This window comes from Anser cygnoides, chromosome 6, assembly GCF_040182565.1.
Source record: "Anser cygnoides isolate HZ-2024a breed goose chromosome 6, Taihu_goose_T2T_genome, whole genome shotgun sequence".
Classification (NCBI taxonomy): Eukaryota; Metazoa; Chordata; class Aves; order Anseriformes; family Anatidae; genus Anser; species Anser cygnoides.
In genome coordinates, this window is record NC_089878.1 from 24,204,753 (window position 1) to 24,211,496 (window position 6,744).

The window sequence follows — 6,744 nt, forward strand, 5'->3', positions numbered from 1 at the left end:
GGTTACTTCAAACCACCAGATGTCTTCAGAGTATAGCATCTGAGACATCTGCCACTACTAATGAAAAAAACACACACAGATTAACATCTAGGGTATATGATGTTTTATCTGATTAAGTGAGCTAGCTACCATTTATAACGCATGGCCTACATTTATATAATCTTAAGTTTTCACTTCTCTAAATACAGGGGGTACATCAGTCTACTAGGGAACCAACTGAAATTAACTTCAATATCTTAGAGAAGCCTCCTTGAGATCATGATTCAAATCTTGAATGGTGACAGAAATAGATGAGGTATAAAAGCTCAGTCTTCTTTTTACCTTCTACTTTTTAACTCATAACGCAATCAGCAAGGCAGTGGTGGTAACCCCTCTAGCACCAAGCTATACCTGCCTGTCTGCCACAGCAAAATACTCACTATCTTCCCAGAATAGATCCCACTGATTATACATATCTAGTTCTTCAGCATCTAATTCTCCATACTGTAGAACAAATGCACACATTCATCACAGTTGACAACTCACATTTAACTTGCAAAAGATATCAGTGATTATTAATGCATTACATTACCTGTAGTGATAACTAACAATTCTTACATTGTTTAACAAGACACTGTAACCAAAGAGCAACTGATCTGAATCAGAAACAGTAAACAGAACTTTCATCTTAAATATTGATGGCAGTGAGCAGGTAAGCATGTAAATAAACATATTCAAAAACACTAGCAAATTTATAGTATTTTATAATATAGAATTTACATATGAAGATAGTCAGTACATTGATTAAAATGATGGCACCTTTGTTTTCAATACTTAGCAACGTTTATTCCAAACTGTTAGCATTTCCACACTGAAATAATTAACAGATGCTTTTCCATCTACCCATCACATCTCCTCTTGACATTCACAGGGTGCAGGGATGTTGCTCTCAAGACAGCTTGGGCAATTATATTCCAGTTATCCTTATTTTTCTGTAATTTATTGTAATTACTTTTTTTTTTTTAATCTTTAATATTAACTTCTTTGGGGTTTTACCAGCCAGCTTGAAGCAATTTGTATTAGCTTCCTTTCATACAGAAAGTTTTCAGACTGGTTTTATCACAAGTAAACAGCTGCTACTTGCTTACAGCAGCAAATACTTTAGCCTGCTCCAACCAAGCAGTAAAACAGTCTGAAAAGTAAAGCCACGAAAGTTAACTTCCCAATGGTTTAAATGAACACACTTTAGTTCTCTAACAGACTCAGAAAGGTGCATGAGCTATGTTAATGCATCTCAGCTGACAAATATTAGCTCATTTAACAGTGAGCTACTCCGTGATTTAAAGAAAAATAGCGTAATACACACCCAAAAAAATCATACATTAAATAGTCAGAGCTGGATTTTAATACTGGTTAAAATGACTCCATATTATACACGCACAAGCTGCATCAGAGTAAATTGGGATCTTGCTGTTTTAAAGGCAAGAAACAGAAAGCACTGAGCATTTGTTCTCTGACATACATGGCAGAAATCAAAGGAGCTTCACCTGTTAGTATTACTTTATCTACACTGCCTTGTATCTCTCCAATATTCAGAAGAATAGCCTGAATTGTTTTCAAAGAGTACGACAAAAACATAAAGATTTGTTTAGATACTAGTGCTTATAAATAAAGTAGAACAACATGCAAGAGCCTGCTATAAAGCCCAATCTAAAATCTGAACATTCAAAACCCCACACACCTCTAAAGATTCAAAAATTAGGAAATAAATTCTTCAAATGCCTATATTAGATATTCTTAAAGTGATTCAAGCCAACATTACAAATGAGTATGCAGCGTGTTGTGCCCAGTGGGTAGTGGTTAATGGAGTTAAGTCTAGCTGGTGTCCTGTTACAAGTGGTGTCCCCCAGGGGTCGGTACTATCTTGTTTACTATCGTTATTGATGACCTAGATGAGGGGATTGAGTGTACCCTCAGCAAGCTTGCAGACGATAACAAGTTGGGAGGTCGTGTCGATCTGCCTGAGGGTAGGGTGACCCTTCAGAGGGATTTGGATAGGCTGGACTGGTGGGCTGAGGCAAATGGGATGACTTTCAACAAGGCCAAGTGCCAGGTCCTGCACTTTGGCCACAATAACCCCATGCAACGCTACAGGCTTGGGACAGAGCGGCTAGAAGACTGTGAAGAGAAAAGGGACCTGGGAGTGTTGATCGATGCTTGGCTGAATGTGAGCAGACAGTGTGCCCAGGCGGCCAAGAAGGCCAATGGCATCCTGGCCCGTATTAGAAATACTGTAGCCAACAGGAGCAGGGAGGTTATCATCCCACTGTACTCAGTTCTGGTGAGACCGCACCTCAAGTACTGTGTTCAGTTTTGGGCCCCTCACTACAAGGAGGACCGAGGCCCTGGAGCATGTCCAGATAAAGGCAACAAAACTGGTGAGGGGTCTGGAGCACAAGTCTTATGAGGAGTGGCTGAGGGAGCTGGGATTGTTTAGTCTGGAGAAGAGGAGGCTCAGGGGAGAGACCTCATTGCACTCTACAACTTCCTGAAGGGAGGTTGTGATAAGGAGTGGGTCGGCCTCTTCTCTCAGATAACTAATGATAGGGCTCGAGGAAATGGCCACAAGTTGCGCCTGGGGAGATTTAGATTAGGTATCAGGAAAAAACTTTTTCTCTCACAGTTGTCAGCCACTGGAACGGCCTGCCCGGGGAGGTTGTGGAGTCACCGTCCCTCGCTGTGTTCACGAAGCACCTGGATGAGGTGCTACAAGGTACGATTTAGTAGCTTAGTGGGTATTATTGGTGATAGGAGGATGGTTGGACTAGATTATCTTTTAGGTCCTTTCCAATCTTGTGTTTCTATGACTAACAAGATTACGTTGTTTATAGCAACACAGACAAATTTAAACTGAGCTCTCCCCTGACTGTTCTGAGAGATTCACAGAAAGGCCCTTAATTCCTGGGAGCTCAACACTCTGCTCAAGAAAACCAGGATTTGGCATGGTTAATAAATATAATGACAAAGGCTACCCCTAAGAAAAGAACTTTCAGTGAACCCGCATCTTAAGTAGATTTTGGAAAAACAGTAATTTCTCACTCATATAAAGCTTTAAGCATGGTTATCTAGAATACAACTCAAACTTTCCAGTATTATACCTTTCACTCAACTATTTCATTTTTTGAAAAATGAAGAGAAAGTCAAAGATTTAAAAGCTCACTAATTTTGGTGAACTTGCTCCATGAAAAGCTCTAAGTTATGTCCTGCTCCCTTCCCCTCTGAAGATTTTGTACCTAATTTTTCACCCTTCCCACACAGCCTTTTCAAAATTGTGAAAAAATAAGCCACATTGATGAAGACAGGCAGACCCACACAAATTCCTTGGCCACATTACCTCATTTGTACCAAGAATAATTTGCTTACACGCTGCATGTCATGAAAGAGTACAGAAATCATCTTCCTTCTGAAGAAAGTGAAATATGCTATTTGCAATGGTTAACACAAAGCCAGATTTCATCCCCTGCAATGATAAAGTAGGATTAATAGTCTTCTGTGATACCCAGGGAAACGTTATGCTTTTCATTTACACTTTCCCTAACTCCAATGAAAAATTAGATGCTCATTGTAGATCCTCCCATATTCAAACCATGTTATAAAGTCTCCATAGGGGCAGGCCTCTCTCAGATACATGACATATTTCTATGGGTCTACGTTACCTCACCAGTCACTGGTAATGGAAGCAAGCCACTCCTAAGAGGACAGCAAATCAATACCTTGTTTTCTGTGTTACACAGAGTAAAACAACCTTATCTGATAGTCACAAAACCCTGACAAAGAACATGCCTTCAGACTGAGATTCCTCTTGGCCTCAGAAATACTTTAAGACACTTTAGGAAGTTGAGTGTGCATATATACACACATATACATATATAAAAATAAACACTGAAAACTATTCACTGAACTAGTTGGATCGAGGCAGGTCTTTGGGAAAACAGGAAGGAAAGAGGCTTGGTTTTAGCCCCAAGTGTTGAGTTACTCGTTAGTGCAGCTGCAAATGGCTCCTGTGGATCACATGAAGAAGGACCTTTATTATATTGCAAAAGCAGCCTCAGATCTACACTTCTGAGAAAAGCAAAGTCCTCACTGCCACTAGTACAACCTGTGCCAGTTTTCTAAGAGTAAATTTCAGACGTAGCACTGCGTAACATGAGATGCTTGGATCCCTAAATACACAGCATCACTATTAAAAGATTTAATTTTAACTAACAATGACAAAGGAGACACATGCAAAGACCTGGTTTGTTTAAGCAGTCTGGAAGCTGCTAAGCACCAGTGTCATGAAAACTAAGTGACAAGGCCCTATAGCAACTGTGTTTAGGTTGAGCAGCCAAACAACACAGAAAAATATTTATTCTTCTTTCTTATGCTGTAGCCACAAGTACCCTTCTTCAGCTCTCCTATTGCTCAAGGACATGTAACGCAAACAATATCCAAGCCTTTCATGTTTGTTTGTGCTATAATGGACGCTGTGCTTTCCCAAACACTACAACTCGTTTTCAGATATACTACCCGCCCTTCCTAAAACTCTTTTCAGAAAAGGCAGTTTCGTTTCCACCGCCCCTGCCGGGCACACGAAGCCACAACACTACTGCAGCCCCTCTGCGGAGCTAGGGCTGCCCTGGTCCGCAAGCAGCGCCGAAGGGGAGCGAAACGGAACGGCGAGCAAGACCCTGCCAGGGCCGAAGGCACGGAGTCGCCGTGATCTTAGGCTCGGCGGCCCCAAGAGGCGGCAGCCCCGGCACTGAGCTCCCCCCTTCCTCTCGCACACCCCCAAACCAGGCCCGCCCGCCGCCACCTCGGCCGCTGCTGTTGGCCGCTACGCGCCTGCGCGGCGCCGCCGGGGCGGTGACGGGCGGTGAGGAGGGGCTCGGCGCGTTGCGGCCGCCTCGGCGGGGCGGGGGAGGGGATGTTCTGTTTATGCTCGTGCTTTAATCATAGAGTCATAGAATGGCCTGGGTTGAAAAGGGCTTTAAAGATCATCCAGTTTCAACCCCAGTGCTCTGGGCTGCGTTTCCAACCACTCGAGCAGGCTGCCCAGAGCCTCATCCAGCCTGGCCTTGAATGCCTCCAGGGATGGGGCATCCACGACCTCTCTGGGCAACCTGCTCCAGAGCCTCACCACCCTCTGAGTGAAAAACCTTCTCCTAATTTCCAACCTAAATCTCACCTGTCTTAGTTTAAAACCATTCCCTCTTGTCCTATCACTATCAACACATATAAACAGGCATTCCCCCTCCTGTTTATATGCTCCCTTCATGTACTGGAAGGCCGCAATGAGGTCTCCCCAGAGCCTTCTCCAAGCTAAACAAGCCCAGCTCCCTCAACCTTTCTTCATAGGAGAGGTGCTCCAGCCCTCTGAGGATTAAGCTTTGCCGTGTGGCCACCCCCCCGGCCATGGGTTGGGTTTCCCCCCGGGGCCAGGAGCTGCCCATGGCACTCTGCTGGAGGCTGTGGTTGTCAGCCCCGTGGCTGGTATCAGCCCAGTCATGAAGGGACGGAGGGCTCGGCAATGGCTGAGGCGGGGAGGAGTGCAAGCATCCAGCTAGGGGATGGCAGGAGAGCAGGAGGTCAGCCATTACTTGTTCAGCTTAGTAGCAGCAGGGATAACATCAAGTAATGTTGGTCTGCTTGTCCCTCTAAAGCCAAATAAGTGCCCTTCTGATGTCTGCAAACTCCTTGAGCCTGTAAAGGACTGTTCTGGTATAAATACACAGGGCCTTATTTGCCACTGCTATGTATGCAACATGTGAACGAAACCCTGGCCTGTCATCTAAAGAAAGTAATGACAGCAGAAGAAGTACAGGGGGCAGAAAGCAGAGTGACTTTCCCCAAAAGTCTTTCAAATGAAACTTGCGTAAAGCAGTAATCAGAAATAATGAAGAGTGAAACTTGAGAGAAGCAGAAGGGAAAGCAAGCAGTAAAATGAAAGTAAAACAAACTGGGAAACAAAGTAAGGAAACAAGATGCGTATACAACAATATAAGCAAGAGTGAAAACTCTGTGTGTCTTCAAAGATGGACAACAAAGCTGGTGAAGGGTCTAGAGAATGAGTCTTGTGAGGAGCAGCTGAGCGAGCTGAGGTTGTTTAGCTTGGAGAAGAGAAGGCTCAGAGGAGACCTCATTGTACTTTACAATTACCTTAAAGGAGGCTGTGGCGAGGTGGGGATCGGGCTCTTCTCCCATGCACCAAGTGATGAGGGGAAATGACCTCAAGTTGCGCGAGGGAGGTTTTATGTCAGATATTAGGAGAAATTTCTTTACTGAAAAGGTTGTGGGGCATTGGAACAGGCTGCCCAGGAAAGTGGTTGAGTCACCATCCCTGGAGGTATTCAAGAAACATGTAGATGTAGAATTTAGTAGCATGGTTTAGTGGTGGACTTTAGTACTAGGCTAAAGGTTGGACCTGATGATCTTAGAGGTCTTTTCCAACCTGAATCTCTGGAACACGTCTAACTGAACATGTTCTGCAGTATCACTGGATACTTGAGAGAGCATCAAAATCAATGTGAAGTAATTACAGGCACCATTTTGCTTTGAATCAGACCTAGAGGGCAAAGATTCCCAAAGTCTGGAATACCTACTGCTTGTACCAATGTATAAATAAATAAATAATATTCATCAGTGAAAAGATACCCCAAACCTCTAATTTTGCCTCGTTGGGGGCACTGTTAGAATTTAGATCACAGATTAAATGCCTTCATTTGA